The sequence below is a fragment of the Oryctolagus cuniculus genome, chromosome 7 (genome assembly GCF_964237555.1).
Source record: "Oryctolagus cuniculus chromosome 7, mOryCun1.1, whole genome shotgun sequence".
NCBI lineage: Eukaryota > Metazoa > Chordata > Mammalia > Lagomorpha > Leporidae > Oryctolagus > Oryctolagus cuniculus.
Window position 1 is genome coordinate 100807102 of NC_091438.1, and position 25243 is coordinate 100832344.

Consider the following 25243-nt stretch of genomic DNA (forward strand, 5'->3'; position numbering starts at 1 on the left):
CTCAAGGTCTTTATTTTTCTGCTGCCTTGGAAGTCAGTAGTCAACAAGGATTTCTCACTGAGAGAGAGTGGATTTGCCTTTGAAGCGACTTTGGATATAACTGGCTGCATCTAAGAGATGACAATAATGCAAGCCAAGAGACCTGGCAGACAGCTGGGTAGTGGGCACCCCCACAACTATCTCCACTGAATATATTCCCTATAGTGAAGTAATGACCTGGAGGTCTCCTATGATTAAGGCAAATGATCTCATGAGTGGTCATGAGTATGCACTGATTGGGCTTGGCAGATTGCATAATCAATTGCAAATTAGCTTTTGGAAATGACTGGCTGTACCCAGTGGGCAGAAGAAATGGAAGCAAGGGGATCTGGCAGACAGCAGGTACTCACAGCAGCTGTATGAGTAACATTCCCATAATTTACTGGTGAAGAGAGCCAAGCCTGGACCTTTCATAGCTGTGCTTTTCATTTCTGATATTTGGAGGGACTGCAGGAGCGAGCTGCACATCCGAGCAATTTACCTTCAGGGTAGCAGTAAAGCGGAGTGAGAATGTCCTACTTACACTGGTACACCTCTTGAGGCATGATATGCACATCCTTTATTCTTTATATCCAGAAGAAAAGTGCAGCACCTGCTCTGCTGCTAATTGGATACCAGACTTGTCTGATAAAAGGATATTAATTTTCACTTCATAGATTAATAGACCTTGGGAAGTCAACTAGTCCATCACACACTCTTACGGCAGTATCCTTCCTAAACCAAAAGGAAGTGTTTGAAAAAGATAAAGGAATGTTTTACAATGTTATGATTTTAAATGCTATAAACTTCACCTTAATAAATGCACAAAAAAATGGCTAACCCATTCCACACAAAGGAGATAATGGATGGCCACAATTCTTAGCTACTAGAGGAATCCTTGTCTTCCTGTTTATATATCTTCCTTATATATATCTTATTATAGGTAGGGCCAGGCTCAGTCTCACAGAAAAATACTATTCAACCCAGCAAGTATCAATGAACTCATATTGAAGTGTTAGTGCTGTGTTAGGATCTGTGGCAGTTTTTAATTATTATTTCATATGTTTTAATTCAACATACATTTATTTCCATAAGAGAAACAGGTATGAGACTATATAAGAGATTTAACCTTCTATTTTGAATGAAATATAGAATATATATTATTTTGCATCCCATCTTGAAGAAAACAAATACTAACAGGTAGAAAAGAAGATTCTAATCTGAAAACCCCAGTGTTACATTTTCTCATAGCTGAGATATTTGTTTGATCTGTGTATCACTGTCTTTATGCTGCTTGTGCTTTTTTTTTGTATAGTTTGAAATTATATTTTTCTTCATCCTTTTTGTTTAGCTTCTTAAAAACTCTGGATTATATACTGAAAAAGAACCACACAGTATCTTAAGCTACCACAATTTGGAGAAACAATCAACCAGTCTATCCTGGGAATCAGCTTCCTTGAGACTAATTTCTTGATAGAAAAGATTGAAAACACTCTTTAAAAAATTCTCCAATCATCTTAGGAAAAGTATATCTAATTTTTAAGCTATAAGATGACACTAAATGCTCCATATAAAAGAGAAGTACATATTTTAGGTAATTCAGTGTAAACTCTCATGCTTGTTTGAGATATGCATATATATATATTTATATATGCATACATGTGAGTCTTACGTATTATTTCAGAAGACTCTTTGAGCACAGGAAATAATAAAGATACTTCACATTGCTTACTGAAAAGATATATTTGTTTTTAACAGAAAGGGTAATTTATTTTAACAAGAGGAATAGAAACATCATTTGTCAGTTGGTCAATACTTAGCCCAGCATATGAAGCAGTGGCTGATACAAGTTCATCTAGACAGTTATTTCCTATTGGAAATTTTAATATTAATAATTCTTCCCCCAGTTGTTTCTATTCAGAAGAGTTTTGGAAACTGGACTACTACACTCTTCTTATGTAATTCATGAAAGCTAGAGCTCACATGGAAACCCGATTAAGCACATCAAAACCTAATGCATTATTTTGATAGATTGATTTTCCAGTACTGAGAATGGATGTTAGCTAAGTTGCAGGTGGTTTCACTAACTGTGGAGGACTCTAGTGGAATGGAGAGTATGTGCATAAAGTACATATTTACACATCCATCCCATGGATAGGTTGTTTTAGGACTCTAGCAGGTAGATAATGAATTCATGTCTTGTTACTGATCTACTGCACATCTCCCTAGCTCAGCCGGAATCTGTAGTGTGATTTGAAGAGAACAAGAGATAATCAAACATTCTGTTTTTATAGAATTGTCCCAATTTAGGATCCTTTAGGGTCCTCCAGGTTGCCTATTTGAAATGCCTTTCTTTCTGAAAAACCTTATCTTGGGATAAAAAAATAAATAAAAGAATATGCTCTGTAATAATCCCAGACCAAGGAAATATGAACCTTAGGTCCCCCTTATAGTTTATGGAGAGGTAAAAATAAAAGCAGCAGACCAAGATGTATTAAACATGGAAGGATATCAAATTTCTGGCCAGTGGGTACCTTCATTCCTCCCATCCCATCTACTACTGCTTGCTGTTGTCCTGAAGCCAAGAATCAACCTTCCATGAATATCTTCTCCCAACTAATTCCTGATGTCAATGTGATCCCATTTCTGTCCCTTTAATTCTTCTGTGCCTGTTTCCACATTGTTCAATTTATATGCTAATCATTACTGCTCTTTCTGTTTTCTCTTTGTCTGTTTTGATTTATTTTTTAAAGATTATTTATCTATTTATTTATTTGAAAGGCAACACACACACAGAGGAGAGAGAGGGAGGGAGAGAAAGAGAAAAAGAGAGAGAGAGAGAAACAAATGTTCTATCCACTGATTCACTCCCCAAATGACCACAGCAGCCAAGGCTGGGCCGGACTGAAGCCAGGAGGCAGGATCTCTATCTGGATTCCACGTTGGTGGAAGGGCCCAGAATTTTTGCTATCTTCCACCATTTTCTCAGGCATATTAGGAGAACCCAGACCAGAAGCATACCAGCCAGGACTCAAACTGCGACTCTGACATCAGATGCCATCATCAGAGCCAGTGGCTTTACTTGCTGCATTACAACTGTTTTAAAATCTTTCACACTATTTTGAATTGTCCCCTTTTATTAAGTTGAGCAGGAGCCCCATACCAAATGTTAACAGATTTCATATGAAAAGAAAATAGGAGTGGTCTGCATTGTGGCCCAGGAGGTTAAGCGACTGGCTGCAATGCCAGCATCCCTTATGAGCACTGGTTTGAGTCCCAGCTGCTCCATTTCCTATCCAGTTCCCTAATGATACATCTGGAAAAGCAGAATAAAATGGCTCAATCACTTAGGCCCCTGCCATCTATATGTCAGACCCTGATAACGTTCCAGGCTCCTAGTGTCAGCTGGACCTATCCCTTGCCCTTTGAGGCCATTTGGGGAATGAATCAACAGGTGGAAGACTTTTTTCCCTTTCTCTCCCTCTGTGTGTGTGTATATGTATGTGTGTGTATCCCTCTCTCTATGTAACTCTGCCTTTCAAATAAATATGCATTTTAAAAAGATGTATTGATTTATTGGAAAGGCAGAGTTACAGAAAGGCAGAGGCAGAGAGAAAGAGAGAGATAGAGAGGTCTTCCATCTGCTGGTTTACTACCCAGGTGGCTGCAGCAGGCAGAGCTGCACCCATCTGAAGCCAGGAGCTGGGAGCTTCTTCCAGGTCCCCCATGTGGGTGCAGGGGCCCAAGGACTTGTGCCATCCTTTTTGCTTTCCCAGGCCATAGCAGAGAGCTGGATTGGGAGTGAGCAGCCAGGTCTCTAACCAGTGACTATATGGGGTGCCAGTGCTGCAGGCAGCAGCTTTGCACTCTACACCACAGTGCCAGCCCCTAAATACATAATTTTTATAAAAGAAAATAGGAAAATGTTGTAATTAGGAGGTAAAATACTAGTCACAGGCAGTGAGTATACAGAAAATATTGATCTTCTGATATAGTAAGATGTGGAAAAGAAGAGATCTATTCCCAAATTATGAAGCCTCTGAAATAACTTTCTGTCACAAAAAAAAGTTGCAATAATAATCAGGTGTGGTGTCTTCATCAATTATTTATCCCTAGAGAGTAGATAGCACAATTTCAGTGCCTATATGTGCTCAATAAATGTTGTTGGAATTGTGGAACTATTTCCTTAATGTAATGGTTCCTTAGGAAAACACTTAATGTGTCCTCATTCCAGTATCGTTACCATCTTCTTTTTCATATAGTTTTTCACAGCATTATGCGCTTAGTTTTTTCCCTTCTTTCACTCTCTCCTAATCTCTAAAGTTATTTAGATTACTAAATAACCATCAAACCAAAATGGAAACCTGATTGTACTTAAAATTTCTGTCTAATAACTTACTGCTATGGTCTATGTTAGCAACAACACTTTGGCCACTCCATATAAATACCGTATGTATTTAGAGGAAGGCAACATCAATGATGGAGCTCATACTTACAGGATGTCTTAAGAAGCTTTAAGAAGGAAGTAGGCCTATCTAATGAGTTGAAACAACTGTACAATTTGAAGGAACAGTCCACAGAAGAATACCCTTATTTCTTGGGGTCTCCAGGTACATTCTCACTTCAGAACAGCTGGCTATGGTGTCAGGAATCCTCACAATGAAATTTGGGTTCTATAAATCACTAGAACAACATAGAACTCACTGAAAACTATTATACTCACAGTTTATTACAGGAAACCGATACAGAAAATCAGTCATAGAAAGAGATGCACTGCTCAGAACCTGTAGAGGTCCAAATACACAGCTTCTGCTCATCTTCCCCTGAGGTGCATTGGACAGCATTGCCTCCTCTGGCCCCGTGGTGATAATACACACAGCGTGTTGCCAACAAAGAAGCTCACATAAAACTTCACATAAAACGAGTTTTTATTGGGACTCAGTCACAGACGGTCTGTGTAGCTGCCCATTGGTCTCCAGTCCCTCACATGTGTCAGATTACCTTTAATCACCAGTTCCTCATGAGGTCAGAACTGATAGAGCAAGGCCTAATGCACCCATCATAAATCGCATTGTTAGTCTTTCTTGTGGTCAAAGGCCCCAGCAAACAAAGACTTACTATCAGGCAGAACACTCCAGAATTTAAGGGTAATCTGTTAGGTCAAAAGCCAGACCTTCATTTGGGGAAGACCAAATTCCTTACTACATGGTCCAGAATTGATTTTAAAGGAAAGAGAAGATGAACTTCGGTATAATGAAGATTCGTAATTTCAGGAAAAGAGGGAACATCAGGAAAGTCTTGGAAATGGGACTGAGAGAATGAAAAGCATTGCTAAAGATAGAATTCCAGACTAGCTAAGCAGCCAATGCTTTAGGAAGCTGAGGTTAATGAGCTGGGTAGGGCAGAAGACATAGATTCTGAATGACCTTTAAAGTCAAGTGGAGATCAAGCACAAAAATTTTGCTTTAGAGCAATAAAAACTGGTAATAGTTGAGATTTTTGTATTTTGAAGGTGAATCCATTGATGGAAATTCTGTGTGAAGAAAACAAGAAGTTGTCTCTGATTTCTGGGCAACACATTTTAAATAATGCTGACAACTATAAAGGACCAACAAGGGCAATCAAAAGGTTCAGATCTAATATTTATATCAGACCCAATTATGAAAACAGAGTACATTTAACTAGATTTTAAATACTTGGCTTAAGGGGACAAAATAGCTTTCTTTGAAGGCTTGATGAGAGTTCATATTTCAAGAAAGAAAAACTAGGACACAAAAGAGGATGATAGAACAAGAAAGACATAAACTTACATATGTGGATTTTTTTATTAATTAAAATGTGAATTAATGAGAAACTGAAAAAATCAGACTTCCCATCACCAAGTATTCAGAAGTAGTTAGCTATTCATCTTCCTTTCAGGCTTGTTTTGGAGAGATTTTTGCACTGTAGGGTGCTGTCGTTTCCTGTTATAGAATTGTGTGTTTCTCTGAAGGACACAGGATGATTTGAATGAAGGAGGACCTGACTTCATGGCCATCTTCTAGGAAACTGTAGAAATACAAGCACAACAGGATCCAGTTTGGGAGTAAGGTGATGGTAACAACAAGAAAAGAGAAAGATGAAAGATGTTCCAAAGGATAAATGAACAGAACTTGGTGAATGGCAAGACTGGAAGAGTGACTGGGAGGAAAATGCAAAGAATGTCCATCTTCTAATATAAGTGACTAGAATAACAGGAAGCAGATGGTTGAAACAGAATCTTCACAATGGAGATCAATTTTGAGGGAAAGATGGTGTATTCTATCTTGAACATAATGATTCTGAAATGAAGACAGATGTCCAAGAGACAGGAGACAAGAGATAGTTTACATTTATACTCCAGTGAGGGGCAAGCTTCTTCCATTTTCACTGCTTAAAGATTTTTGTTAATTTTTGTTAAGGCAGTTTTCAAGATGTGTTTTTCACTGAACAATTAAAATACCTGACACCTAATAGATTGTGAGTTTTTTGAGTGCAGTACCAAAGTTTTAGAATCATTGTATTTGGCCAAATAATTTTGTCTTGCACATATTTAGTATATGTCTTTGTACTAAATTATTTAGGGTTAAAAATCTGTGGTACCAGCATCCCATAAGGCTGCTGGTTCAAGTCCTGGCTGCTTCACTTCCAATTCAGCTCTCTGCTATGGCCTGGGATAGCAATAGAACATGGCCCAAGTCCTTGGGCCCCTGCACCCACATGGGAGACCTGGAAGAAGCTCTTGGCTTCGAAGCACCTCAGCTCCAGCCATTGCAGCCAGCTGGGGAGTGAGCCAGCAGTGGGAAGACTCTCTCTCTCTCTCTCTCTCTTTCTCTGTATAACTCTGACTTTCAAATAAATAAATAAATAAATGAATCATAAAAAAGAAAGAAATGTGAAGATGTGTCAGTAATGGATCTAGAGGAGGCAAAATTAAAAAAAAAAAAAACTGCAGGAAGTCCATAAATATAAAACTCAAGAAAGTAGGAGCTGGTGTTGTGATATAGTGAGTAAAAATACTCCCAGCAATGCTGACATCCTGTATGCACACAAGTTCATGTGCTGGCTGCTCTACTTCTGATTCAGCTCCATGCTAATGGCCTGTGAAAAGCAGTGGAAGATGGCCCAAGTGTTTGGGCCCCTACCATGCATGTGGGAGACTCGGATGAAGCTTATGTCTCCTGGCTTCAGCCTGGCCTGGTGTTGACTGTTGTGGTCATCTGGGGAGTAAAGCAGTGGATAGACAATCTCTCTCTCTCTCTCTCTCTCTCTCTCTCTCTCTGTGTGTCTGTGTGTGTGTGTGTGTCTCCTTCTCTCTCTGTAACTCTTTCAAAAAAATAAATAAATTTTTGGCCGGCGCCGTGGCTCAATAGGCTAATCCTCCACCTTGCGGCGCCGGCACACCAGGTTCTAGTCCCGGTCGGGGCGCCGGATTCTATCCCGGTTGCCCCTCTTCCAGGCCAGCTCTCTGCTATGGCCAGGGAGTGCAGTGGAGGATGGCCCAGGTGCTTGGGCCCTGCACCCCATGGGAGACCAGGAAAAGCACCTGGCTCCTGGCTCCTGCCATCGGATCAGTGCGGTGCGCCGGCTGCAGCGGCGGCCATTGGAGGGTGAACCAACGGCAAAGGAAGACCTTTCTCTCTCTGTCTCTCTCTCTCACTGTCCACTCTGCCTGTCAAAAATAAATAAATAAATAAATAAATAAATAAAATAAATTTAAAAAATAAATAATTTTTTTAAAAACTCAAAGAAATATAGAAAAAAAATAGCTTGACGCAGGAAAGAGGAAAGAGCTGAACCAGGATACAGTGCTGTGTGAGAAATGGGAGGAAGGTCAGTGTTATGCATTATTATAGACACCTGAAGGTGAGAGCATTTAAACCAAGGAGCTAGATAGCTGAGAGGTCTTGACAGTAAGAATACAGGAAAAGTTTCATGACTTTTTTCAAAAAGCACACATATATTAAAGAATTGTTAACATTTTGCCATACTCACCACATATGTAAACAGTATACACACATAAACATATTTTCTTGATAGTGATGGTGGGTATATCAAAATTACATATTCATAACAAATATAACAAACAAGCAAAGATTTTTATATCATTATTTAAGGGATAGAATTCAGTAAAGACAACATTTATAAATATCTGTGTACCAGAAATGACTTTTTGTTAAAGATTTAATTGATGACATTTGAGAACTATTGATGCTATTAAATATGTTTTAGACTTTTCATTATAAATAAAATGTAGACCGTGTAAAAGGGACATTTACAAAGGTGGTAAGAGTAATATCCTCTCTTATATCTGAAATTCTTTCTTGGATTTTAGCTTGCATTTTATTTATTTATTTATTTATTTTTATGTTTAGAAAGCCATAGCTAATTTTATTTATTTTTTTTTGTCCTGCTTCTTTTTTTTTTAACTTTTATTTAATGAATATAAATTTCCAAAGTACAGCTTATGGATTACAATGGCTTCCCCCCCATAACATCCCTCCCACCCGCAACCCTCCCCTTTCCCATTATCTCTCCCCTTCCATTCACATGAGGATTAATTTTCAATTCTCTTTATATACAGAAGATCAGTTTAGCATACATTAAGTAAAGATTTCAACAGTTTGCTCCCACACAGAAACATAAAGTGAAAAATAATAGATGATTTTTTTAAATGATGATGAAATCAGATCAGACCTATTGTCATGTTTAATCCCAGTGAGAGTCAAGTTGGGAATTGCTAATTTCTTCTCTTTTTTTAACAGAAGATCAGTTTAGTATATATTAAGTAAAGATTTCAACAGTTTGCACCCCCATAGAAACACAAAGTGAAATATACTGTTTGAGTACTCGTTATAGCATTAAGCCTCAATGTACAGCACATTAAGGACAGAGATCCTACATGAGGAGTAAGTGCACAGTGACTCCTGTTGTTGACTTTACCAATTGACACTCCTGTCTATGGCATCAGTCGGAGAACTCAAGGAGCTTGCATTTTATTATTGAGCTATGTCTTAATCCAATCCTGTTGCTATAGTAAAATACCACAGATTGGAAAGTTTATAAATAATACAAATTTAGTTCTTAAAGTTTTGGGGCTGGAAAGTATAATATCAAGGCACAGGCAGATTCAATGTTTGGTGATGTCTTAGTCTCTGCTTCCAGGATGGTGCCTTGATGCTGTGTCCTCACATGAGAGAAGGGCAAAAAGAGGGTGGCAGCTCTCTAAATGCTCTTCTATAAGAGCGTGAACCTTATTTTGAAGTACTCATGGCCTAGTCATCTCCCAAAGGTTCTACTTCCTAGCACCACTACTTTGGAGTTTAGGTTTCAATGTACCAACTTTGAAAGGACATATAAATTTAGACCAAAGCACCATTTTAAATGAAACTGCAAAACTCACATTTCTCTGTGCTAAGATACCAATAGAAGGAAAAACCACTAAGCACATCTTGTTTGGTTTGCTTGTACATTTTATATATTTGGTAGGTATCCTATTTTTCCACTGTGAAGATATAGACCTTAGGAAATGAAATGAGAGAATATTTGCTAGTTACTGCCTACAGGCTAGAAATATGGAGAGACGAGGCTTTCCCATGGCAGGGTTGATTGACATTATACTAGGATGAAGGGTGAAGAAAAACACCCTCTTGTGAGTTCATGTTTTCACTTCAAGGATGAAAAAGGTCAAGCCCTGAGGTGGCCACTAGAGGCTCCAGAATATGCCTTTTCTTTCCTCTTCTTCCATCACACCACTTTCATTATAGTCATCTTTATCGTTGAGTCAGTCTCAATCATTTTCATCTATAGTCCAAATAAATATTTATTTCTCAATGGAGAAGTCTGTAAGGTATCAGATTATATTAGCCTCTTTGCATTATTTATTTGATGAATACTACCAGAATGCCTGCTATGAGCTACTCATTGGGCTATGGGCTTCTGGGAAACACTTTCTTATTTATCAGTTAATATGCTTTAGGCTTAACATAAATTCCAACCCACAGGTGCTTAACCAATGTGGAAACAATATTATTTCATACAACAAGAAATCATCCCCATAGCTATTTAATTCAATGATTCAGGAGTAAATTCTTTCCAATATTTCAGCTCAGTGTTCTTCAAACAGCCATTGAAGTTCTGATTGACTGCTGCAGTTTCAAGCCTTCCATGCAAGTACATCAATGTCAAAAAAGAAAAAATAGGACCCCACTTGTACTTGTGTGTTTCTTTTTATTGTGAGGAAATGTCCCTCAGAATCCCTGAGAGGTTATCTCTACACATGTTATTGCCACGATATGACTCAATCATTAGAAAGACTGAGTCACATGTCCCTTCTTAAATCAATCACAAGCTAGAGGAATGGCATCTACCAGACTGGTTTAGACTAATCAGGATTTACCCTTGAGTCACTGGAGTCTACCAGCAAGTAAGACAATACTTGTTATGTTCTGTATTTGCAAGAATAAATGATGTGTTAGAAAAAGCAAAAAAAAAAAAAAAAAGAAAAGTTTGAGAATCTGAACTCATTTAGGTTATACTGTATGATTTAGATGTTGTTATTGTTTGCAGAATGCCATTGGCCATTTCCTATTGTCACAAGCACTCTTCAGATCAGAATAATGGGATTTTAAATTAAATTACATATATATCAAAGGCATATTAGCTCTAAATTTGTGCTTCAAATCTGAAATAATTATATAGCAGCTACTTTTAATTTTGCTGGATTTCACACAGTATTGTTTTTGTTTATAATATTCTTTTATTATTCTTTTGCTGATCCATGGGGTCAGTAGTGATAGACCCATCCTTCATTTCTTAATTTTAAATTTTATTTAAGTTATACAAGTTTCATGTATATATACAGACTTAGTAGAAACATATCAATACTTCCCCCCTCCTCCTACCCAACCAAGCTCCAACCCTACTTCCTCCTCCCTCTCATATTATCACTCTTAATTTTTACAAAGGTCTATTTTCAGTTCACTTAAAGATCATATAGTTAACCCTACACTAAGTAAAAGAGTTCAACAAATAGTATGGAAAACAAAACAAAAAACTAAAGAACAAAAAACAAATAACACTGTTCCTCAACAGAAGAGAGACAAAGACTACAAATAATCACCAAACCTCAAAATGTCCATTTCACTCCTAAACATTACATTTTAGGTACTCAGTTAGTTACCTTGGATCAAGAAAAACAAATGACATCTATCTTTTTGGGGCTGGCTAATTTCATAATAGTTTTCAAAAGACAGGATTTCATCTATTTTTATAGCTGAGTGGTATTCCATTGTGTATATTCACCATAATTTTTTTATCCTGTCAAAAATTGATGGACATCTGGGTTGATTTCATATATTAGCTATTGTGAATTGAGCTGCAAAGAACATGAGGGTATAGATAACTCTTTGAGATGCTGGTTTCTTTTGGTTTGGGTAAATTCCCAGGAGAGGGATAGCTGGACCATATGGTAGGACTATATTCAGATTTCTGAGGTATCTCTATATTGTCTTCCACAGTGGCTGAACTAGTTTACCTTTCCACCAAGAGTAGATTAAGGTACATTTTCTGCATATCCTCACCAACATTTCTTGTTTGATGATTTCTGTATGAGAGCCATTCTAACTGGAGTGAGATGAAACCTCATTGTAGTTTTGATTTTCATTTCCCTGATGGCTAGTGATCCTGAGCATTTTTTTTTCTTTTTTTAAAACTTTTATTTAATAAATATACATTTTCAAAGAAAAACTTTTGGATTACAGCAGCTTTTTCCCCCCATAACCTCCCTCCCACCTGCAACCATCCCATCTTCCACTTCCTCTCCCATCCCATTCACATTGATTCATTTTCAATTATCTTTATATACAGAAGATCAGTTTAGTATATATTAAGTAAAGATGTCAACAGTTTGAACCCACACAGAAACACAAAGTGAAAAATACTGTTTGAGTACTAGTTATAGCATTAAATCTCAATGTACAGCACACTAAGGACAGAGATCCTACATGAGGAGTAAGTGCACAGTGACTCCTGTTGCTTTAACAATTGACACTCTTATTTATGATGTCAGCAATCACCTGAGGCTCTTGTCATGAGCTGCCAAGGCTATGGAAGCCTCTTGATTTTGCCAACTCCGCTCTTATTTAGACAAGGCCATAGTCAAAGTGGAAATTCTCTCCTCCCTTCAGAGAATGGTACCTCCTTCTTTGATGGCCTGTTCTTTCCATTGGGATCTCACTCACAGATGTCTTTCATTTAGGTCATTTTTTTCCCCAGAGTGTCTTGGCTTTCCATGCCGTGAAACTCTCATGGGCTTTTCAGCCAGATGGTGATCCTGAGCATTTTTTCAAGTGCCTGTTGGCCATTTGAATTTCTACTCTTGAAAAATACCTGTTCAACTCCTTTAACCATTTCTTAACTGGATTATTTATTTTGTTGTTGTTGAGTTTCTTGAGCTCTTTATAGATTTTGAATGTTAACCTTTTATCAGTTTTATAGTTTACAATATTTTCTCCCATTCTGTTGGTTGCCTCCTCACTTTACTGAGTGTTCCTTTTGCAGTGCAGAAGCTTTTCAGATTGATGTAATCCTATTTGTCAGTCTTAGCTTTGATTGCCTGTGCTTCTGTGTTCTTTTCCAAGGAATATTTGCCCTATGCCAGTGGCTTACAGAGTTTCCCCAATGAAATTGGATGGTATCAGTTGTAGATTTAGGTCTTTGATCCTTTTTGAGTGAATTTGTGTGCAAGATGTAAGGTATGGGCCTAGTTTCATGCTTTTGAGACTGTTCTAGTTCCAGGGATTGATTTTAGCTCCTTTGTCAACAATAAGTTAGTTGTAGATGTGTGGATTGATTTCTGGAGTTTCTATTCTGCTTTGTTGGTTCCTTGGTTATCTGTTCTCCACCAGTACCAGGCTGTTTTGATTATAACTGTAGTATCTGAAATTAGATATTGTAATGTCTCTGGCTTTGTATTTGTTGTATAAGATTACTTTAGCTATCTGAGTCTTTTGTGTTTCCATATGAAGTTTAGAATCATTTTTTCTAGATCTGTGAAGGATGTCATTGGTGTTTTGATTGGGATGACATTGAATCTGTAAAGTGCTTTTGGTAACATGGACATTTTGATGTTTATTTGTCCAATCCATGAACATGGAATATTTTTCAATTTTTTAATGTCTTCTATTTCTTTCTTTAGTGTTTTATAATTTCCATAATAGAGATCTTTGACATACTTGATTAAATTTCTTCCAAGGTATTTAGTTCTTTTTAGAGCTATTGTGAATGGGATCGATGTTAAAAGTTGTTTCTCAGCCGTGACATTGTCTGTGTATACAAAGGCTATTGATTTTTCTCTGTTGATTTTATATCCTGCCACATTATAAAACTCTTTTATGAGTTCAATAGTCTCTCAATGGAGTCTTTTGGATCCCCTAAATATAGAATCATGGCATCTGCAAATAAAGATAGTTTGATTTCTTGCTTTCTATTTTGTATCCCTTTATTTCTTTTTCTTGCCTAATGGCTCTAGCTAAAAGTTCAGGGGCAATTATTAAATAGCAATGGTGAAAGTTAGCACCCTTGCCTGGTCCAGATCTTAAAGGGAATGTTTCCAGCTTTTCCCCATTCAATATGATGTTGGCAGTGGGTTTGTCATAAATTGCCTTGATTGTGTTGAAGAAAGTTCCTTCTATACACATATATATGTTGCCTAAGGTTTTCATCATGAAGGATGTTGTATTTTATCAAATACTTTCTCTGCACCTATTGAGATAACCATATGATTTTTGTTCTTTGGTTTGTTAATGTGGTGCATCACATTTATTGGTTTGTGAATGTTGAACCATTCCTGCATACCAGAGATAAATCCCAGTTGGTCTTTGTGATGTGTTCTTGGATTCAATTAGCAAATAATTTATTGAGGATGTTCGCACCTATGTTCATCAGCGATATTCGTCTGTAGTTCTCTTTCTTGTTCAGGAATTAAGGTCACAATATTTTTGTTGCCAAAATGAATATAACCTTTGAGAAGAATAATTTAGAAAATAATTTTAATAATTAATAATAATTTTTAATAAATACACCATAAATGATAAAGCTTAGCCATGGAAAGGTTTGTTACTAATCTGAGGTCACATAGCTCACACAAGAAATCAGAATCTTCTATAGACATTATATCAATAGTCTGAAGATTTTCTCCTAATGCAAAATAAAGAACAATACATAGCACATATCTATTCAGCCTATGAGTCATATGCTTAAATTTTAAATGGGTTATATTGATTAGTATCTAAGTGATAATACAATTCAGTTTAATACATGGATCAACCTAAGGTTATTGCTTTATTTAGGGTGAAGGAGAGAATTTTTTTTTCTCTCCAGCAAGTGCAGTCATTTTGGTCTCACATTGTTTTGGTGCCAAGATGTGATGAATTGAGAGCAATGTAGCAAATTCTCCTCCTTTATAGGTATGCACTTTTGTTTTCTGCTGTGTTTATTTTAAACTAAATCAAATTGGCTTGAATGGGAGATTCCAGGGTATCCTCTTAAGAGATTAGACCAGTTAGACAAATGTGGGCTTAGTGAGACAGCCATGTTTAGCAGAAATCCAGTTCTGTTTAAGTATAAAAGGAGGTTTAGTGGTCTGAAAGAGCTGACGTTAACTCGTGGTTCTAGTACCAACTAGCTATGTGACCTCAGATTAGTAACAAACCTTTCCATGGCTAAGCTTTATCATTTATGGTGTAGTAAAAAACAGTGCCCTATCAATCAGTATTCTATGTGAAAACCAATACTAACCAACTATAAATAATTTATACCAAAAGAGATTTATTATAAGATGTGTTAAGTGCTAACAACATCAAAAAGAGGCTGAGAAAACAGACTTGAGAACACACAGGGGACAAGGCAACACTGGAGGTCCAAAAGGTAGAAACTTGGAAACAGCATAGAGCTGATTGGGCCAGGCTCCACTGCTACTTCCATAGTAGTAATAAGAAATAGCTTTCAGTCTACCTGGGAGATTTCAAATACCAGACAAGAGCTTCTTGGTCACTAAATGTAGGTCATTATTCCTGCTCCCTGTGTTGTCTCAGACAGAAAAATAGAAAATTTGCTTCCCTTGGCTTGTATTGAGAAACCTCTTCATCATTAATACATCCACCAAAGCTACATATAATACGGGAGAAGTAAGTCTTCAGTGAAAAGAACATGGGGTATGTTCATGCCCCTGCATTCTCTCATTTAATTTTCAAAAGAACCCTGTAACATATTTAAATCTCAGGAGACAAACTCAGAAGGAGTAAATGACTTTCCAAATTTACATGAATAGTAGGTAAAGTGACAAAGCCAGTTCCCAATGTTTAATACATCATCTTTGTAGGAAAGAAAACTTAGAATTTTATTGAATTTCAAATGGTCTGATATTTCTGTTTGTGTTAGTAGTTGCAGGCAACAGATCCTCAAAGACAGGAATCTAGGGTGAGTTACCTTTGAAGTCACGAGGGATCTACTACTAACAGAAGAGTGATACTGATAGTTCAAAGTACATGTTTGCAAAGATGACAAAGGTAGTGGGTTAATGTAGCCAAAAAATGGGATAAAGAATCTGATTCTGTGTTACTGCACGACAATGTAGGTAGAAAGTATAGCACTATTTGGAAAATAATAATTACTAGAAATTGTACAAAATCTTTGAAGAAGATTCAGAAACCTTCAATATCACAAACTCTCATTTCAGGACCTCACACATGAATCAAAGCAAATTGAAGTTGCAAAATTTGCTGTGACTTTTTATAAGGATTTAGGGCTGGCAAAATTGTTTGATAAGATTGTATTGAAAGATTCAGGGCTGGCTCCAGGATTGGTTCTGAAGACAATATTACCCATCTTCCCACCAACGAAACTAATACTTTGGCTGATGTTGGGAAACAAAAGCTGTACCTAAATTTTAATCTGGAGACAGCAAGCAGTAACCAGAGCCACACCACTTCTGTAAGATTTACAAGCAGAAAAGTGAACCACACACCACTCCTTCCCTCTCTATTTAAGCTCTAAACCCCAGTCTTAAACATATACCTCCTTCTGATTTGTGGGACATAAATCATGTCTGGAAACCTAACTCCAGATCTCTATAGGACAGGAAGAAACATCAGAAGGATATTGGAGGAGCTGGCGCTGTGGCATAGTGGGTAAAGCCACTGCCTGCAGTGCTGGCATCCCATTTGGGTGCTAGTTCTAGTCCCGGCTGCTCCTCTTCCAATCCAGCTCTCTGCTATGGCCTGGGAAAACAGAAGATAGCCCAAGTCCTTGGGCCCCTGCACACACATGGGAGACCCAGAGGAAGCTCCTGGCTCTTGGCTTTGGATTGGCTCAGCTCCAGCCATTGTGGCCAACTGGAGAGTGAATCAGCAGATGGAAGACCTCTCTCTCTGTGTCTCTCTCTCCTCTCTCTCTGCTTCTCCTTCTCTCTCTGTGTAACTCTTTCAGATAAATAAAAGAATCTTTTTTTAAAAAAAAAGAAGGATATTGGAAGAAATGTCAAGTAAGCTAATTTGTAATATACACATTATTAGCATCTTTTAAGGAAATGTGTTCAAATAAAAAATATGATGAGTTGCTGAAAATTTATTACATTGTAAAGAAAATTAATGGGCATATACAATCTCTTGAATTTCAAGAAAAAGTAATTTTTCTTACCAGAGGGAATGTTTTCTCATTTTTACAAAAATAGTTTTAATGCATGCTAAGATGTTCATACACTATAGCAAGCTACTCATACCGTAAGCAGTTTCTGAGCAAAGCTTTGTTATTCATAAATCAGTAATATTTACTCCTAGGCTGGTTCATTATTTTCATTTTGAGCCATCTCGCGCAGCTTTAGTATTAGTCAATTTGGCTAATGTTACAAAAATGGGGGTAAATAGTGTGAAACAGAGTGTGCAAACTCAGGCTTGAAAGACCTGGGTTATGAGTGAATAAATGACTTGTGGAATTTAGAATAACAATGTGTAAAAGGCATGAAACTCTGAAACCAAGATGATTAGAGGGGCTCCAACTTAAAAGGTTCAGAGAACAAAATACACATCAGCAGAGGGCTCCTGTGTAGTTACAGATATTATACTAAAATGATATGCCTGGAGACACAGTAAGGGACAGAGGAAGGAAAGCAGTCCCTCGGTAGATGGGAAGGATGTTATTGTGGCATTAGGCAAGGTGTTACCATGTAGGATTATTTCGCAAGAACTCCTGATTCTGCTCTGTAGGGCTCTCATGATGATTACCAGGGATTACCTCCAAAAAAGGTGGAGTAGCCTCAGGAAGAAAAGGCTTGATATTTTTAGAGCAAATCTTTCATTTTCAAACAACTTTAAAGGTATAAAAAAGTTCTACTATATGCATTTTGTCTCTTAGTTGTACAGTCTGCATATGGAGTAGAATTTGGTCAAAACCCTTCCCACTGCTGAAATACCTTTGTGTTTTGGACAATTGAGAAAATACAGTCCTATCCTTGACCATTGTCTCAAGCCTATTGTATAGAGTACTATGGAGGAAAAGGCAACTGAAAATTTGGGAGACCCTATGGTTCTGCATAATAATAGAAAATTAACTACATCATTTATTGATTTGTTAACTGTGTTACATATTTGACATAAATTAGAATGCTTGTTTTTTTCTCTCTAGTTCTTTTCTTTTTTGCATACAGAACAAAAATAATTTCTGAGATGTCTATTTCAGACTCAAATAACAGACCCTTAGAGAAATATTCTTTGAAGAACCAACATTTTAATAGTTGGCGCATATTAGCAGCATAAAGTTTCCAGAGATGAAAGTACTAAGACCTGCTCTGTGCCTTGTAGGGTATGTTTGATTCTGTCACCTGGCTTGAGAATGTGCTTGCCGTCACTGAAACATCAGCTGGATGTCCTCAATTTTTTCATATTCTTCCCATGTCTAAAAAGACAGGTTAAATTTTGCCTTCTTTCCCATGCAGATAGCATGGTGAGAGGGAGAAAATAATTGTAAAAACAAGTCAGTTAAAGAAGTGCTACACAAAATACATAAAGACCTCTCTAAAATGCAACAATAAAAACCACCTGATTTTTAAAATGGTCAAAAAATTTAACAAACACTTAACCAAAATAATAATAATAATACTAGTAAGAATAATAATACAAAATCGGCAAAATAGCATCTGAAAAGAAGTTCTACGTTGTGCTAATGTGAAATGGTACGGTTTGGTGATTTCTTATAAAACTGAACATATGATCCAGAAATTGCATCCTTGATATTTATCCAAAGGAGATGAAAATTTTTTGCATACAAACTCCTGCACACCAATGTTTATAGCAGTTTTTATTCATAATTGCCAAAGCTTGGAAGCAACCAAGATATCCTTTAGTAGGTGATTGGATAAATAAACTGTCACATATCCAGATAGTTGAATGTTATCTAGTGCTAAAAGGAAATGAGCTATCAAGCTATATTAAGAAATTGAGGAAAGTTAAACACATTTTAAGCAGTGAAAGAAGCCAACCTGAAAAGGCTACATACTGTATGATTCCAACCATATAATATTCTAGAAAACACAAAATTGTGACAATAGTAAGGAGATCAGTGATTGCCAATGGCGAGGGGAATGGCTTGGTTTATAAGCAGAGCACAGTGGGTTTTCAGGTCAGTATAATAGCTACACTATCATAGTGGATTCAAGGCAGTAAATGAAGGGGCTTCAAAACCCTGTAGAAATGAAAATAAAGAATAATATGCACTTTCCATGAACTTTTTGAGGACTTCTCATCAATTTATCCAAACCCATAGAATGTACATTAAGAGTGAACTGTAGCCGGCGCCGCGGCTCACTAGGCTAATCCTCCGCCTTGTGGTGCCGGCACACCGGGTTCTAGTCCCAGTCAGGGCGCCAGATTCTGTCTCGGTTGCCCCTCTTCCAGGCCAGCTCTCTGCTGTGGCCAGGGAGTGCAGTGGAGGATGGCCCAGGTGCTTGGGCCCTGCACCCCATGGGAGACCAGGATAAGTACCTGGCTCCTGCCATTGGATCAGCGCTGTGCGCCGGCTGCGCCGGCTACGGCGGCCATTGGAGGGTGAACCAACGGCAAAGGAAGACCTTTCCCTCTGTCTCTCTCTCACTGTCTACTCTGCCTGTCAAAAAAAAAAAAAAAGAGTGAACTGTAAACTCTGAATTTTGGGGGATAATGATATATCAACATAAGTTCATCAACTGCAACAAATGTTCGGCTCTTGTGGAGGATGTTGGTAATGGGGGAAGCTATGTGTATGTCAGGGGAGGAAGTATGAGGACTATCCCTGTACCTTCTGCGAATATTGTAAATGGAAGTATTCTTTAAAAAATAAAGTTTGTTTAAGAAGGTGACAAAAATCACCACGAACAAAAATTGTACAGTAAGTGATAAGACCCGAGGGGAAGAGGATAAGAAACGGAGTGAATCTAACTTTTCTCTCTTTTCCATCTGCTCCAGCATACAATTATTTCTATTAAATGGAAAATCTAAGGTAGTCATGGTCAAAATCATATCCATTATCTCACTGGAATGACCTCAATCTTGGGGACAATCATTTAATCAGTAAATTTTGTGCCTGCTGTTTAGAAAACACTCTGTAAAATATTTTCATTTGTCAAAAAATTTCAGCCAAGTTGTCATCTCCATACATTAAAGGTTTATTTTGTTCTATTGTGTTTTCCATGGCAATTGGAAATAGAATTTCATATAAGAAAAATTTGTACCAAATTAATGTGGCATCACAAAGAATTCTTAATGAGCTAGGAGTAGTTCCTTTTTGTTTTTCACTGTGATTTTGCATCTTATATGGGCCTCAGTTTCTCCAGCCCTGAAAAAAGAAGTTGACCTGAAAGGCTTAGATTTGTATAATCTTATGCCAATTTATTCAGCTGCAGAAGTATGGAAAATTATTAGTACTATTGGATGGAGGCTGACAATGTATTTTTGAAAAGAAAACTTACACTGAGGATTCAGCAATAAATTGTTGTCTGAGAAGATTTCAGTTGCACACACTTTCTGGTAATATCCATTATATTAAAGGCCATTTGTGAGGTTTCCATATGTTGATTTATTCTAGTCTGGGATTGCTTTTTGAAGGGATAATCTCATTTATGATATTGCCTTTTTAAGATGGAGAAGCATTATAAAAAAAGATAAATTTGCACTGCCAACAAAATGCAAATGACCACTATTTTGAAGAAATAATTTCAAGGCTTTATTTTATACAGATGTATATAGGTATCCATATATGTTTAAAGGTTACAGGCAATAGCAATAAATAAAATTAGTTGACCTAAGGAATGAAAAAATAACATTATATGAAGAGAAATAGTGTCTCACTTGTACTAAAGGTTAACATCCAGCTGATATTTTATCCATGTATCCAAAAGGAGTCACTTTTTAAAATATTCAGATCACCCTAAAATTGATGTACATGAAGCCTGAAGTACTGAAATAGAATGGAAAGCTGATCTTGGCAAAACTAATTCTCAGTCAAGGCTCCAAGTGCATACACTCATTAAGAAGAATGTGGTAATGGTTAATCATTTCCTGAAAAGTCTATATAGTTTTCAAGTTTATGTACTTATAAAACATACTAGTTGTTTAAGTAATCTACACTTTTTTCTCTTCACTCCTGAAGAATTGGAATCCAATGAAGGAAATTGTTAGTGAAAGTGACATTTTAAAAACCCTTTTAGATCCTGCTATTATAGAAATTACTGTTAAATTGTAGGTACTTTCATTTATTCTGTCTGTTTTAAGCCAAAAGCCAGAAAATCTTAGCCACTTAAAATCCACTGCTGAGTGCGGCTTTTGAACAGAGATGGAACATATCTGACATCATTGTTGCAGCTTAGCCTCTCTTTCTGAGCCTGAACCAGGCTTTAAGCGCCTCATCACAGCACACCTGGTCTCCGTCACCAGTGAGTAAAACTTGGCGCTGAAGATAAAACCTTGAATAATGCCACCTTAAATATTCGATACATTTATAAGTATATATCTACACACACACTTGCTTCATTGAAGTGAGCCATCTCTGGAAATTAATATACTGGTGATAACATCATTTATACCATGGAATATCACAATACTTCCTAAATGGACTTCATATTACTACTGTTTCTCCCTTACAATCTATGTCCAAATTTTAAAATGAATCTATTCCTAATTTTTAAAAACATGTCATTCCTCTTATTAAAACTCTCCAGAAGTCTCCCTTTGGGAGTAAATATCCAGGACCTACAATAAGCTGAAAACACCTTGCATGTTCTGGGATCCTATCATATCTCTGTCTTCCACCAGTGACCACTCATCTTCAATCAGACTGTCTTTGTGCTATTGCTAGAACAGGCCATGCCAGCTGGACTTCGTCTTATACCCTTTTCCTAGACTGTTCCATCTCCTGGAACATACTTCCTCAAAATATTCACGTGGCGTCTCGCAGACTCTCAAATGCCCCTTTGAGTGTGATCTACCCTAACCACATTTTTTTTCCCTGATTGCATTCCACCTTACTAATTTCATTGTTTACCTTACTGGGAGGAAATATTTCCGTCCTTTTTTCTTTCTCCCTCCTTGCCCAGAATGTACCTTTTATCAAAGCAGTATTTTATTCACAACTCTATTCCAGGCAGCATCTAGTGAGCTATCTATTATTTGTTGAATTGATGCATACATGACTCAATGGATTAATAACAGCTGCCCACAGAACAGAGACAGGAACAGATGTAAAGTAGAGTTTTGAGTGATAAACACAACTTCTGCATGCCGTGTCCAATCTGGAGGCTCGTTTTCTGTGGATTAAAAGTGATAGATATCACAACATGTGTATTTTATAAAAAGCCACCTGCACATCCTTAAATGGCACAAATTCCCTTGCAAAACTAAGGAAATAAGAATTAAAAATGCGAAGACAGAACAAAAAAAGATGTCTTAGTCATATCATTTGAACCTGGGTTTTGTTTAAAATAATGAATACTTTCTTCACAATATAAGTATTTTTTATCAGAAAAGTTTGTGAATTACGTAAATATTTTTCACTGTTTCCTACCGCTTAACAATTTGTTCTGTTTTATTTAGAAGGCTGAATTGTGACAGATGTTTTATTCCTCTCCTGTTTAGTAAAACATGCTATATCTCTGGTATTTAAAAGAAAGAATGTAACTTTTACCTATAATGTGACCATGAAGCATTTCTGCACTAGGCAAATAATAGAAAAAAAGCAGCAAATAGTTTAATGAAATTTCATACTTTAAAAAACACCCTCTCAAATAAATGCTGAAAAGTCAGAGGTGGAGAACCAAGGAAATCAGTTCCTAAGATTCTGGACTACCCGTTAATGATGGGCACCCAGTGCACTCGGCTCTGGGGCTGCTGACGGCGGAGCACAGGGCAGAGAGTGTGGGAAGGGCTATGCTCCCGCTTTTGGAAGTGCTTCTTGCACTGACGCGGTTTGTGTTCTTAGGCAAGAACTACATTCATTCCTTTGTCTGGGAAAGGCTTTGAATAGTTCCTACTGCCTTAAGTTATAAAATGAATATTTTTACATAAAATAAGCAGGCAAAACAGTTATGATGATGCTTATCTTTTAATAAGCATTAAATGTTGTTATTATATAAAATAAAGGAATTAAGGCTTAGCAGAAAGAGCCTAGGATTTGGATGTGAAAAGAGCCAATCAGACTTATTCTTCAATCTCTAGTAGCTGTAAGACTTTTTGGTAAGTTACTTAACCCGCCTGGGCCCCTGTTTCATTTATTCTAAATAATCAGTAAGAATCCCTGCCTCTCAGAACTCTGAGACATTCAGAAATTAGGTATGTAAGATGCTAGCTGTAGTGCTTGGTGTGGCCATGATTCATAAGTCTTTCTTTTAAATATTGCTTCTTGTGTTTTCATCAGACACAGTTCCATTTGTCTGCCAGTGGGTTCTGAGGCACCAAAGTGCTGTGAAGATAAGCAAAGATTCAGACAGTAGACATCCTATGTTTTAACTTAGTGCTATAACTTCATTCATTCATTCAACAAATATGAATTGCCTATAATTTGTGTTATCAGGGCCACAGGTGCAGGACCACAGCAGAAAACAAAAATCCTGACACCCTTATGGAGCTCTTCTTCTAACAGTAGGGGACAAACAAAATATACCATGAATAAGTAAGTTATACAGTATGTTAGAATGTGGTGCATTCTATCTGAGATAGAGTTGGGAGGAATAAAAAGGAAGAGCAGTGAGTAGAACAAACAGAATAGGTTGAGAGTTTGCTGTTTTATGTATTAGTTCCCTTTTATCTGAAAATGTTAGCAAATTATTTAACCCCTCTGTCACCCATCTCTTGATCTATAAAATGACAGAGTTAATATAACCAAGTCCATGTGACAGTATTGAGGCTTACAATGCCTGGCACAGTAAATTTCCATCAGGTTTTAGCTGTTGTATTAGTCTTAGGAATTTGGGAAATATGGTCACTGTATTTATACGGATTGGCTGCAACGTAGTCAAGCCATTCTAGTGATTCAATCTCTACTGTTTCAAAAGCCCGAAAATGTTACAAGTCAGCCCTCCTTGAGAATTCAATTCTCTTTGAGAATTTTATAACCAAGCAAATTTATAAGAAACTTGTAAAAAAGAAAAATGATATTCAAAACATACTAAACAATTGTGTGGCCATGGCTCAGTAACAAAAGCAATCACAGTGCCTCTCAGAAGCTTTCATAAGGAATACTCCCACAATAAACAACAAAATCAATGACAGCGTTAATTACCTATTGGCAGGGAAAGAAGATTCCCTAACAACTAGAGTCTCTGATTTTCTCTTGAATGAGAGCCTGCAAATAATTTCAAGTACATCAAATACCTATAAATAAAGATTTTACACAAGAGATGTTTAAGCCATAACTCAATTGGACCAAGATTGGTGTGAAAACAGTTTCCCAGAAGCAAAGTTTTCTCCCTGAAACGAATATTTACCTTAATTTTCCATCACAATGTAGGAATGAGTGTCAGAAGGACCTAATAAAAAATGAATAAATAACACCTAGATTCCTATTCAATATTTTGCCTGTCTAGAAAAGAAAACAAGCAAGTGAGACATACTTTTATAATGACATTTTTCTACTGATTGATTCTACTGGATAGTGAATTTATCTGGATTACATCTAACCAGCTAAAATGGAATGCTGATTTTCTGATTTGTTTTCAGTCCCACGTTCAGGTTATGCTGTAGTGCTTCAGTGCTTAAGAGACATGTAGTGAGTGAAAAAAAAGAGGGACCAGGAACAAGACAGTAGGGAGCGAATCCAGGTCAACCAAAGCACCATAATGAAAAATCATTAGCACTGATTCAATTTATCAGTATAGCCAATCAGCCTTGAGGAAGAGTAGAGTTAATATTTGGAAATTCATAAAGCCAGGTAAGGTTATTTAATATATAAGATTTTTATAATAATAAAGTGAAATGATCATTTCTAACTAGTTCACATATAAAAATATTTTATTAATAAAGTAGCTTTTATGCTTCCATTGCACATTTTAAATGTGATAAGAAAGGGTTTGTAGAACTATTCTGGCTGTAATTTTAAGTGTCAGGTAAAAACAAAATGGCTTAATAAATGGAATATGTTGGTTTGTGTAACCGAATAGGTAACAGATACTAGCTTTAGGTGAGATTTCATCTCGCTGTTTGTGGCGGGTCTCAGAGACAGCATTTTCTCTTGTCTATCTTGCTGCATGTGCTCTTCATCCCTAGACACCACCACTAATACCAAATTGTAGTTCTCTAAATGATAAAGCAGTCACAGGCCTCCCTCACTCACCCAGGGTCACGAGGGAACAGGGAGGGAGGAGATGGTGGCTTTCAGTTCCTCTCACATTCTGAGACTTGCTTTCCGCTCTGTGGTCCAAATTGGTTCATTAACTCTTTACTATGTCCAGAGTAATAGGCTATGCTGACATCTTAAGCCAGGTCAAGAATCAATGCCACTCTGATCAGAGAAGAAGAGCACAGTTTCTAAATGACTCAGAGCACAGTGTTATTGTGGGCAAAGGCAAAGAAGGCAGACATGGAAAAGGCAACAAAAACATCCTTTTTAAAGTGTTAAACCTGTCAGCCACTAAAAATATGATTTTGTGTGACAGTAGAGAGTGTTGGTGTATTCACAAGCAGCTGTT

At 37.1% G+C, this 25243-nt stretch overlaps 1 protein-coding gene and 1 long non-coding RNA gene across 5 annotated transcripts in view; one reads left to right on the plus strand and one right to left on the minus strand.

Moving 5' to 3' along the window:
* Positions 1 to 6979, minus strand: part of LOC127493602 (uncharacterized) — a 49474-nt gene extending 42495 nt beyond the window's left edge. For all 3 annotated transcript variants that reach the window (XR_007924033.2, XR_007924032.2, XR_007924031.2), the window contains exon 1: positions 4515 to 6979. This is a non-coding gene — a long non-coding RNA (uncharacterized lncRNA). The remainder of the gene's footprint in view (positions 1 to 4514) is intronic.
* The window catches only part of NEGR1 (neuronal growth regulator 1), a 941547-nt gene that overhangs the window by 837908 nt on the left and 78396 nt on the right, over positions 1 to 25243 (plus strand). The gene's annotated exons all lie outside the window — the stretch shown is intronic.